The sequence below is a fragment of the Salvelinus fontinalis genome, chromosome 22 (assembly GCF_029448725.1).
Source record: "Salvelinus fontinalis isolate EN_2023a chromosome 22, ASM2944872v1, whole genome shotgun sequence".
Taxonomy (NCBI): Eukaryota; Metazoa; Chordata; class Actinopteri; order Salmoniformes; family Salmonidae; genus Salvelinus; species Salvelinus fontinalis.
In genome coordinates this window covers 37,445,613-37,457,690 of record NC_074686.1, presented here as the reverse complement: position 1 = coordinate 37,457,690, position 12,078 = coordinate 37,445,613, and the positions used below count along the sequence as shown (strand labels likewise).

General features: G+C 46.6%; 1 pseudogene; it reads left to right on the top strand.

The window, feature by feature from the left end:
* Positions 1–5,920: 5,920 nt before the first annotated feature.
* Positions 5,921–8,213, top strand: LOC129820351 (toll-like receptor 13; annotated as a pseudogene).
* The last annotated feature ends 3,865 nt before the right edge of the window (positions 8,214–12,078 follow it).

Below are 12,078 nucleotides of genomic sequence, written 5' to 3'. Positions count from 1 at the left end.
ACTTCGTTTTCTTGTTTTGTATTTTTGAAAGTGTTTTGTTTTTTTCGTGTTGCCATCATCGTTATTTTTTAAATAAAGAGATGGCCTATTTCCCTACTGCTGCATTTTGGTCTGATGATCCTTCTCTCCTCTCCTCGTCCGAGGATGAGGAGAGAGACAGCCTTTACAAACACAACCTTTACTTAAGGATCTGGGCTGGGAGGCAAAAAGTCTACTGATGCATACTATGACCATTCTGTGCTGTAGACATGTTAAATTGTGTATTCTCCCCCCGTTGTGATTAACTTCTCTCTTTAAAAGCGAACAGGAAAACATGTCATGTTTTGCACACTATATATACAAAAGTATTTGGACACCCCTTCAAATTAGTGGATTTGTCTATTTTCAGCCACACCCGTTGCCGACAGGTGTATAAATTCGAGCACACAGCCATGCAATCTCTATAGACAAACATTGGTAGTAAAATTACCTTACTGAAGATCTCAGTGGCTTTCAATGTGGCACTGTCATAGGATGCCACCTTTCCAGCAAGTCATTTCGTCAAATTTCTGCCCTTCTAGAGCTGCCCCGGTCAACTGTAAGTGCTGTTATTGTGAAGTGGAAACGTCTAGGAGCAACAACGGCTCAGCTGCGAAGTTTTAGGCCACACAAGCTCACAGAACGGAAGCACGAAGTACTGAAGCGCGTAGCGCATAAAAATCGTCTGCACTCGGGTTGAAACACTCACTACCGAGTTCCAAACTGCCTCTAGAAGCAACGTCAGCACAAGAACTGTTAATTTCCATGGCGCCGAGCAGCCGTACACAAGCCTAAGATCACCGTGTACTATGCCAAGCGTCGGCTGGAGGGATGTAAAGCTTGTTGCCATTGGACTCCAGAGCAGTGGAAAGCGTTCTCTGTAGTGATGAATCACTTTTCACCATCTGGCAGTCTGACGGACGAATCTGGGTTTGGCGGATGCCAGGAGAACGCTACCTGCCACTACCCCTGGCCAACTACTTCCTTAGCCGATCAGTTGATAATCTGTCATTTTATACTGTAGTATTATCTTGTTTTTATAATAAATCTTTGTTTTATAAAATAATATTACTGTCTCTGAGATTTTGAATCTGGCTTATAATTGTGACAGGTATAATTGTGACAGGTAGAATTGTAACAGGTAGAATTGTAACAGGTAGAATTGTGACAGGTAGAATTGTGACAGGTAGAATTGTAACAGGTAGAATTGTAACAGGTAGAATTGTAACAGGTATAATTGTGACAGGTATAATTGTGACAGGTAGAATTGTGACAGGTAGAATTGTGACAGGTAGAATTGTGACAGGTAGAATTGTGACAGGTATAATTGTGACAGGTATAATTGTGACAGGTAGAATTGTAACAGGTAGAATTGTGACAGGTATAATTGTAACAGGTAGAATTGTAACAGGTAGAATTGTGACAGGTAGAATTGTGACAGGTAGAATTGTGACAGGTATAATTGTAACAGGTAGAATTGTAACAGGTAGAATTGTGACAGGTACAATTGTGACATATAAAATTGTGACAGGTGTACTTGCCTATCTCCTGTGTGATGTAGTGTCTTTGTCCGACGATGTTATCTCTTTTCGAGAATATTGCTTTTGCCTACCTCTGCCTACCTCTGCCTACCTCTGTCTACCTCTGTCTACCTCTGTCTACCTCTGTCTACCTCTGCCTACCTCTGCCTACCTCTGTTTACCTCTGTCTACCTCTGTCTACCTCTGTCTACCTCTGTCTACCTCTGTCTACCTCTGCCTACCTCTGTCTACCTCTGCCTACCTCTGTCTACCTCTGTTTACCTCTGCCTACCTCTGTTTACCTCTGCCTACCTCTGTCTACCTCTGTCTACCTCTGTTTACCTCTGCCTACCTCTGTTTACCTCTGCCTACCTCTGCCTACCTCTGCCTACCTCTGCCTACCTCTGTTTACCTCTGTTTACCTCTGTCTACCTCTGCCTACCTCTGCCTACCTCTGTTTACCTCTGCCTACCTCTGCCTACCTCTGCCTACCTCTGTTTACCTCTGTCTACCTCTGTCTACCTCTGCCTACCTCTGTTTACCTCTGCCTACCTCTGTCTACCTCTGTCTACCTCTGTCTACCTCTGCCTACCTCTGCCTACCTCTGTTTACCTCTGCCTACCTCTGCCTACCTCTGCCTACCTCTGTTTACCTCTGTTTACCTCTGTTTACCTCTGTTTACCTCTGCCTACCTCTGTTTACCTCTGCCTACCTCTGTCTACCTCTGCCTACCTCTGTTTACCTCTGTCTACCTCTGTCTACCTCTGTTTACCTCTGCCTACCTCTGTCTACCTCTGCCTACCTCTGTTTACCTCTGTCTACCTCTGTTTACCTCTGTTTACCTCTGCCTACCTCTGTCTACCTCTGTTTACCTCTGCCTACCTCTGCCTACCTCTGTTTACCTCTGTCTACCTCTGCCTACCTCTGCCTACCTCTGTTTACCTCTGCCTACCTCTGCCTACCTCTGCCTACCTCTGTCTACCTCTGTCTACCTCTGCCTACCTCTGTTTACCTCTGCCTACCTCTGTTTACCTCTGCCTACCTCTGTTTACCTCTGCCTACCTCTGTTTACCTCTGCCTACCTCTGTTTACCTCTGCCTACCTCTGTCTACCTCTGCCTACCTCTGTTTACCTCTGCCTACCTCTGCCTACCTCTGCCTACCTCTGTTTACCTCTGCCTACCTCTGTCTACCTCTGTCTACCTCTGCCTACCTCTGTTTACCTCTGCCTACCTCTGTTTACCTCTGCCTACCTCTGCCTACCTCTGCCTACCTCTGTTTACCTCTGCCTACCTCTGTCTACCTCTGTTTACCTCTGCCTACCTCTGTTTACCTCTGTCTACCTCTGCCTACCTCTGTTTACCTCTGCCTACCTCTGCCTACCTCTGCCTACCTCTGTCTACCTCTGCCTACCTCTGTCTACCTCTGCCTACCTCTGCCTACCTCTGCCTACCTCTGTCTACCTCTGCCTACCTCTGTCTACCTCTGCCTACCTCTGTTTACCTCTGTTTACCTCTGCCTACCTCTGTTTACCTCTGCCTACCTCTGCCTACCTCTGTTTACCTCTGCCTACCTCTGCCTACCTCTGCCTACCTCTGCCTACCTCTGTTTACCTCTGCCTACCTCTGTCTACCTCTGTTTACCTCTGCCTACCTCTGTTTACCTCTGCCTACCTCTGTTTACCTCTGCCTACCTCTGTTTACCTCTGCCTACCTCTGTTTACCTCTGCCTACCTCTGTTTACCTCTGCCTACCTCTGTTTACCTCTGCCTACCTCTGCCTACCTCTGTTTACCTCTGTCTACCTCTGCCTACCTCTGTTTACCTCTGCCTACCTCTGCCTACCTCTGCCTACCTCTGCCTACCTCTGTTTACCTCTGCCTACCTCTGCCTACCTCTGCCTACCTCTGTTTACCTCTGCCTACCTCTGTTTACCTCTGCCTACCTCTGCCTACCTCTGTTTACCTCTGCCTACCTCTGTCTACCTCTGTCTACCTCTGTCTACCTCTGTTTACCTCTGCCTACCTCTGCCTACCTCTGCCTACCTCTGTTTACCTCTGCCTACCTCTGCCTACCTCTGTTTACCTCTGCCTACCTCTGCCTACCTCTGTTTACCTCTGCCTACCTCTGTCTACCTCTGCCTACCTCTGTTTACCTCTGTTTACCTCTGTTTACCTCTGTTTACCTCTGTCTACCTCTGCCTACCTCTGTCTACCTCTGCCTACCTCTGCCTACCTCTGTTTACCTCTGCCTACCTCTGCCTACCTCTGTTTACCTCTGCCTACCTCTGTCTACCTCTGTTTACCTCTGTTTACCTCTGTCTACCTCTGTCTACCTCTGTTTACCTCTGTCTACCTCTGTCTACCTCTGTTTACCTCTGCCTACCTCTGTTTACCTCTGTTTACCTCTGTCTACCTCTGTTTACCTCTGCCTACCTCTGTTTACCTCTGCCTACCTCTGTTTACCTCTGCCTACCTCTGTTTACCTCTGTCTACCTCTGTCTACCTCTGTCTACCTCTGCCTACCTCTGTCTACCTCTGCCTACCTCTGTCTACCTCTGCCTACCTCTGTTTACCTCTGCCTACCTCTGTTTACCTCTGTTTACCTCTGCCTACCTCTGTTTACCTCTGTCTACCTCTGTCTACCTCTGTCTACCTCTGTCTACCTCTGTCTACCTCTGCCTACCTCTGTTTACCTCTGCCTACCTCTGTTTACCTCTGCCTACCTCTGCCTACCTCTGCCTACCTCTGCCTACCTCTGTTTACCTCTGCCTACCTCTGCCTACCTCTGCCTACCTCTGCCTACCTCTGTCTACCTCTGTCTACCTCTGTCTACCTCTGTCTACCTCTCCCTACCTCTGTCTACCTCTGTCTAATTCAATAGTGTTCTTTTTCTCTCAAGTTTGCTGATATGTTAGCATTAAGCTTTAGGCTGTGTTTACACAGGCAGCCCAATTCTGATATTTTTTCACTAATTGATCTTTTGACCAATCAGATCAGCTCTTTTGCCCATAATTGGGCATAATTTCAGAATTGGGCTGCCTGTGTAAACACATTGTCTACCATGATACAGCAAATGTTTTGTAAGGTAAATGAGGTAGTTCAAATGTTGTATGTTTTCTTTTGATACTGTCTATTGGAAACTCTTTTAACACTGAAAGAAAAACAACTTGACAAAAATAAGTTAAGTAAGTAAGATAAGTTTTAAAAATTGTATTATCAGTAAAAAAAAATGTTCAAGATGGGGAATAGTTTTCAAGGTCTTTCAAACACCTTCAAGTATCTGTCTATTTTTTTTATTGTCTACTTTTGATCTGAAGAATACATTGAAGACTTTTCTTTTTTGATCTTGAGTGGAACCTCACCAGGCTCCAGTGTGTGTTGTACATTAGCCTTAATGAGGAAGATACTCACACTGAAACTCACAAAGACCACACCAGGAAGGGAAAGTGAGTCTTTTTTTTTTTTTTGCTGTCTGTTTCTGCTTTCTGCTGAATGTCTGGAGCCTTGTTGATCCAGTAAAGGGATACTTCCTGAAACACTGCAGACTATACTGTTAACATGACAGTACTCTGTAACAACAGGAACGTCCTAACCATACATTCCATCAATAGTCAGATCTTTAGACATTTTTTTTATTAATATCATTTCAAAGATCAAAGAGTTTTGACTTTAAAGATCTATCGGTCCTCAAATTTCTTGAACATGTCCAGTAACGTAATCTCTCATGTTAAAGATATAGCTTTCCTCCACCTTGTGGGTCTGCAAGAGGCTAGACCCGGGTTATAACCAGCTCACCAGCTTTCCTCCACCTTGTGGCTCTGCAAGAGGCTAGACCCGGGTTATAACCAGCTCACCAGCTTTCCTCCACCTTGTGGCTCTGCAAGAGGCTAGACCCGGGTTATAACCAGCTCACCAGCTTTCCTCCACCTTGTGGCTCTGCAAGAGGCTAGACCCGGGTTATAACCAGCTCACCATCTTTCCTCCACCTTGTGGCTCTGCAAGAGGCTAGACCCGGGTTATAACCAGCTCACCATCTTTTCCACGTGTTTCAGGGCCAAGCTGTCAGCGCTACACCTAAATAACAACCTAATCACAGCTATTGGGTCGTCATCCTTTCAGTCTCTCTCTGGACTACACGTAGAGAACATAACCAACTGCACAGTCTAAAGAAGCTTCAGCCTATTATACAATTACCACATTATTCAGAAGATGTACATTGGGAAGAATGGATTTACCCAGTTTTTTCAATCAAGGGAAGAATCAAACAAGTCCGTAGGGTTGAGAGTGCTTGATGTGTCTGGGAATCCGTTGGACATCTCCGTCGTCACAGGAAGTGTTTTTTCCCGAACCTTCAGAAGATAAACTTAGCCTACTGTGGCCATAATGGAAGCACGCAATGGGATGTGGCAGACAGACAGGTCTTTTCTGAGGAACGTGTCGAGTCTTGACATGAGTGGAATCCACATGTCTCTGGAGGTTATGAGCATGTTGCTGCGGAGCTTCGACTTCCTGTTAGAATCTCTGACACGTTTCTCATTTAGGAATAGAGACGTCGGCCTGTTCAAAGGTTCTCACCGATATTGCCTGCCGCATACCGACACTGAGAATACTACAATTTAGATATAACAACATCAGTTTTGTTTCTGAGGAACTCCTGCGGTCCTGCACCCAGCTGAGAAATCTGTGAATGCAATATAATAATATGATTGATCTGTCTGATTCTTCATTCTGGCAAATGAAGCAGCTGCGAAATCTGGAATTGGGACACAACATGCTTTCATCTGTGCCAAAAGCCACAAGGAATCTCCCCACTCTGGAAGTCCTGGATCTTAGCTTCAATAGAATCAATAAACTAGACTGCTCAGATTTTGCCAATCTTACTGGACTCTTCACAACTCTTCCTTCACAAAAACAAAATCCCTCAATTTGAAAGCTGTGTTTTCCAGGATTTGAAGTCCTTAAAGGTCCTAAGCATTGGAATCAAAACAAATCCTGGCCTTGAGTGAATCTTTCAAGAATGGTTTGCAAAAAAAATAGAGATCTTGGATTTGCAAGGCAATAAACTAAGTTCTGGCAGAAAAGAAGACTTTAAAAGCTTACAATGAGTCAAGGAATTGCTTTTATTCAACAGTAATGTGTTCTCAACCCTTTGCTCCAGAGCTGTTTCTTCCAATGCCAAAAATAAGCAGAATATATCTGTCCAAATCCTAACTTCAGTCTTTGGATTTCCTCATACTAGCCAATCTATCTCAAGTTGCATTTCTGCTGTTGGAAAGCAAACCAGATTAGAGAGATCAATGAGACAATGATACATTCTCTCCCTGTCTTAACGTCCTTGAAAATGAATAATAACCCTTTCATATGTGACTGTAGAAATGCTTGGTTCAGCCAGTGGGTGGAGGACAATAACTAAACACAAGTTGGTGAAGCCCATGACTATAACTGCAGCTATCCAGACAATCTGAGGGGCACTAAACTGTTGGACCTTGACACCCGTCCGTGTTCAGTAGACGTTGGCTTCTTCTTCTTCCTGTCCACCACATCTCTCGTCCTCCTCACCCTACTGGGGTCCTTCATCTACCATCTCCTGAGATGGCAAGTTGTCTATTCCTGCTAGTTCTTCCTGGAATTTCTCTACAACACCAAGCGGAGGAACAGGCGTGCAGCTAATCAGTATGATGCCTTTGTCTCCTACAACACCCACGATGAGCCCTGGGTCCTGAGGGAGCTGCTGCCCGAGCTGGAGGGGCAGCAGGGCTGGAAGCTGTGTCTGCACCACCGGGACTTCCAGCCAGGCAAACCCATCATATAAAACATCACAGATGCCATTTACGGGAGCCGCAAGACCATCTCTGTGATCAGCCGTCACTATCTGGAGAGTGAGTGGCGCTCCAGAGAGATACAGGTGGCCTGGTAGGTCTAACAATCTTCAATTACCTATACAGTTATAAGAATATTTTGACGATAAATACACAATGCAGAGGATGGGAGGACTGAAAACTAGAGTACTAATGGTCAATAGGTAATTGTAAATATGAGTTGGGTTTCAGTTCAACAGCTGTTTAGAAACTGTGGAATGTCAGTCCTGAACTCAGAGCTAGATGTGCTACGTGTACAGTCTGTACATTGAGTCTGGAGCAGGATACTTGTTATTTGGCCATTGGCCCAGTTGTACTGCAAGGACATCTGATTGATAAACCCCAGGCGAATGGCGTCCTGTCCCTTTGTTCTGTTGAGAAAAGCTGAGGACAGGGGAGACTGAATATCTACCTCCCAACATAACATCTATGATTTGTACTTCTCAAATAAACCTATTTTTCTCCCCCTGATTTGCTTTGGAGTTTGTGTTATTGAAGAATAACATCAACTGCTAACACAGTACACATAAACACACATATACTGTACTTCATAAAGACTTTCTACTTTCCTCTCCAGCTTCCGTCTGTTTGACGAGCAGAAGAATGTGTTGATCCTAGTGTTTCTGGAGGAGATCGCAGACCAGCAGCTCTCTCCCTACCACAGCATGAGGGGGCTGCTGAAGAGACAGACCTACCTCAGCTGGCTCAGAGCTGGGGAGTACACCGGGGTCTTCTGGCAGAAACTACGGGTGGCTCTGGAGACCAGGGACTGCCCTGCTGAGCAGAACCCAATCTTCACTGGGGTGGAGAGATGGTGACAGACATAAACTAAATGTACTAACCTTTAACCTATATGTTCTGAACTTTATCAGACATATTATGATATAAACATGACTGAAAGTTATTGACAAATACTAATGCATCCTATAATTTGAAATTCAGCTAATTTACTTGTGTATAGTTACATGCCTACCCAGCTAGCAAAATCTTGAACAAAATGTGAAGTGGGTCACTGACTGCAGACGTGTTGCCACTATAAGTTTGCTCTCAGTGTCATTTTTATTAACTTGCTTAGCTTTGCCTAATATCATTGGTGTTTTTTTTTCTTCAAGTAAGATAAAATGTACAACTACTATAAAAAATAGTGTCCTACATAATTTTTTTGATGTTAATTTGTCCTTTTGATTTGTAATGTTTATGATGAATAAAAGTTTATAATAGTCACACCTTTGTCAGTTATGCTTCATTTGAACTAGCAAGCCACTTGTTAGCTAATGCTAGCTAGCTGACAAGCTAATGAAGATAACTATTGCTAGCTAGCTGACAAGCTAATGAAGATAACTATTGCTAGCTAGCTGACAAGCTAATAAAGATAACTATTGCTAGCTAGCTGACAAGCTAATAAAGATAACTATTGCTAGCTTGCTGACAAGCTAATGAAGATAACTATTGCTAGCTAGCTGACAAGCTAATACAGATAACTATTGCTAGCTAGCTGACAAGCTAATGAAGATAACTATTGCTAGCTAGCTGACAAGCTAATAAAGATAACTATTGCTAGCTAGCTGACAAGCTAATAAAGATAACTATTGCTAGGTTGCTGACAAGCTAATGAAGATAACTATTGCTAGGTTGCTGACAAGCTAATAAAGATAACTATTGCTAGCTAGCTGACAAGCTAATAAAGATAACTACTGCTAGCTAGCTGACAAGCTAATAAAGATAACTATTGCTAGCTAGCTGACAAGCTAATGAAGCAAAACACTCAGATGAAGATAACTAACTTAGCTAGCTGGTTAGTTAGTTTGCTAGATTCAATTCACATGATGATCTTGATATACTTTTAGCTACTACACACACTATCCTTACAGACTGTAATAAACAGTGGGGCTTGAACCACCAATGATTACAAGGCAAGCAGGATGATGCAGACCTCCAAGAGCTGTAGTACAGAGTGTGCGCTTATACACAACAGGGCTCCTTCTGATGTTGCAATTCCAGGGTGTACAGTGGCAAGTCCACCACTAGAGGACACCCTATCTCCATAAATGTCACTGTGTGTGCAAAAACATTAGGAACACCGTCCAATATTGAGTTGCACCTCCTTTTGCCCTCAGAACAGATCCAATACGCCGGGGAATGGACTCTACAAGGTGACAAAAGTGTTCCACAGGGATGCTGGCCCATATTGACTCCAATGCTTCCTGCAGTTATATCCAGGTGGCTGGTAGTACTTTGGGCAGTGGACCATTGTTGATACACAGGGGAAACTGTTGAGCATGAAAAACCCAGCAGCGTTGCAGTTCTTGAATTACTCAAACCGGTGTGCCTGGCAACTACTACTACCCTACCCTAACCCACATACATCTTTTGTCTTGCCCATTGACCCCCTGAACGTCACACATACACAATCCATGTCTCAATTGTCACCAGGCTTAAAAAGCCTTCTTTAACCTGTCTCCTCCCCTTCATTACACTGATTGAAGTGGATTTAACAAGTGACATCAATAAGGGATCATAGCGTTCACCTGGATACACCTGGTCAGTCTATGTCATGGAAGGAGCAGGTGTTTCTAATGTTTTGTACACTCAGTGTATAACGTCAAGAGCCTGTCTGATATGGAAATGTAACCACAAGTACAATGATTATAGACTTCTGAAATGCTGTGAACACACTGTATGTGGTGTTGCCTGCGGTTGATGTTAAAATACTCTCAGGGAGTATAGCTACTGCCTGAGGTTCCTTCTACTCAGCTAGCTGCACAGAAACTCAGATGATACACACAACACAACAACGATCAAATCATTCCCTGAGGGAACACGTGCGTTAAGTATTTAAATGACATTTTATTCTATTGAGTGAAACACTAATTAGTGTTGGGTAACATTTGGATAAAGAGCGTCAGGGCTGAGATCACTAAACTGTTGAATAAACACTATCAGAAGACAGAGGAAGATCACCAGGGACTCCCAGCCACCCGAGCTATGGCCTGTTCTCCCCGCATCCTTCACTCAGAGCATCGTAGCAGACTGGCCCATTGCTTCTACCCCTAGACAAGAAGGCCGACGAATAGCCAGTGGACCCTCCCGACCCTCCCAGTGGACATTTATCAATGCTACAGCGTAAATATGTATAAAGTATTCTTTCTTTTTATTACATTTTTAATGTTTCATTCACTTGTCTCAACCCCCCCCCCCCCCCCTCCCTGCTGCTCCCCCTATAGACATTCCCTAACGGACTCTCACCCCCCCCCCCCCCCTCCCCGCTGCTCCCCCTATAGACATTCCCAAATGGACTCTCACCCCCCCCCCCCCCTCCCTGCTGCTCCCCCTATAGACATTCCCTAACGGACTCTCACCCCCCCCCCCCCCCCTCCCTGCTGCTCCCCCTATAGACATTCCCTAACGGACTCTCACCCCCCCCCCCCCCTCCCTGCTGCTCCCCCTATAGACATTCCCTAACGGACTCTCACCCCCCCCCTCCCTGCTGCTCCCCCTATAGACATTCCCTGACGGACTCTCACCCCCCCTGCTGCTCCCCATATAGACATTCCCTAACGGACTCTCACCCCCCCCCCCCCCCCCCCCCCCTAGTGCTCCCCCTATAGACATTCCCTAACGGACTCTCACCCCCCCTGCTGCTCCCCATATAGACATTCCCTAACGGACTCTCACCCCCCCCCTCCCTGCTGCTCCCCCTATTGACATTCCCTAACGGACTCTTACCCCCCCTCCCTGCTGCTCCCCCTATAGACATTCCCTAACAGACTCTCACCCCCCCCCCCCTCCCTGCTGCTCCCCCTATTGACATTCCCTAACGGACTCTTACCCCCCCTCCCTGCTGCTACCCCTATAGACATTCCCTAACGGACTCTCACCCCCCCCCCCCCCTCCCTGCTGCTCCCCCTATAGACATTCCCTAATGGACTATTACACCCCCCCCCCCCCCCCCCCCCCCTGCTGCTCCCCCTATAGACATTCCCTAACGGACTCTTACCCCCCCTGCTGCTCCCCCTATAGACATTCCCTAACGGACTCTCACCCCCCCCCCCCTCCCTGCTGCTCCCCCTATAGACATTCCCTAACGGACTCTCACCCCCCCCCCCTCCCTACTGCTCCCCCTATAGACATTCCCTAACGGACTCTTACCCCCCCCCCCCCCCCCTCCCTGCTGCTCCCCCTATAGACATTCCCTAACGGACTCTCACCCCCCCCCTCCCTGCTGCTCCCCCTATAGACATTCCCTAATGGACTCTTACCCCCCCCCCTCCCTGCTGCTCCCCATATAGACATTCCCTAACGGACTCTTACCCCCCCTCCCTGCTGCTCCCCCTATAGACATTCCCTAACGGACTCTCACCCCCCCCCTCCCTGCTGCTCCCCCTATAGACATTCCCTAACGGACTCTTACCCCCCCTCCCTGCTGCTCCCCCTATAGACATTCCCTAACGGACTCTCACCCCCCCCCCCCCTGCTGCTCCCCCTATAGACACTCCCTAACGGACTATTACACCCCCCCCCCCCCCTCCCTGCTGCTCCCCCTATAGACACTCCCTAACGGACTCTCACCCCCCCCCCCCCCCTCCCTGCTGCTCCCCCTATAGACACTCCCTAACGGACTCTCACCCCCCCCCCCCTGCTGCTCCCCCTATAGACATTCCCTAATGGACTCTTACCCCCCCC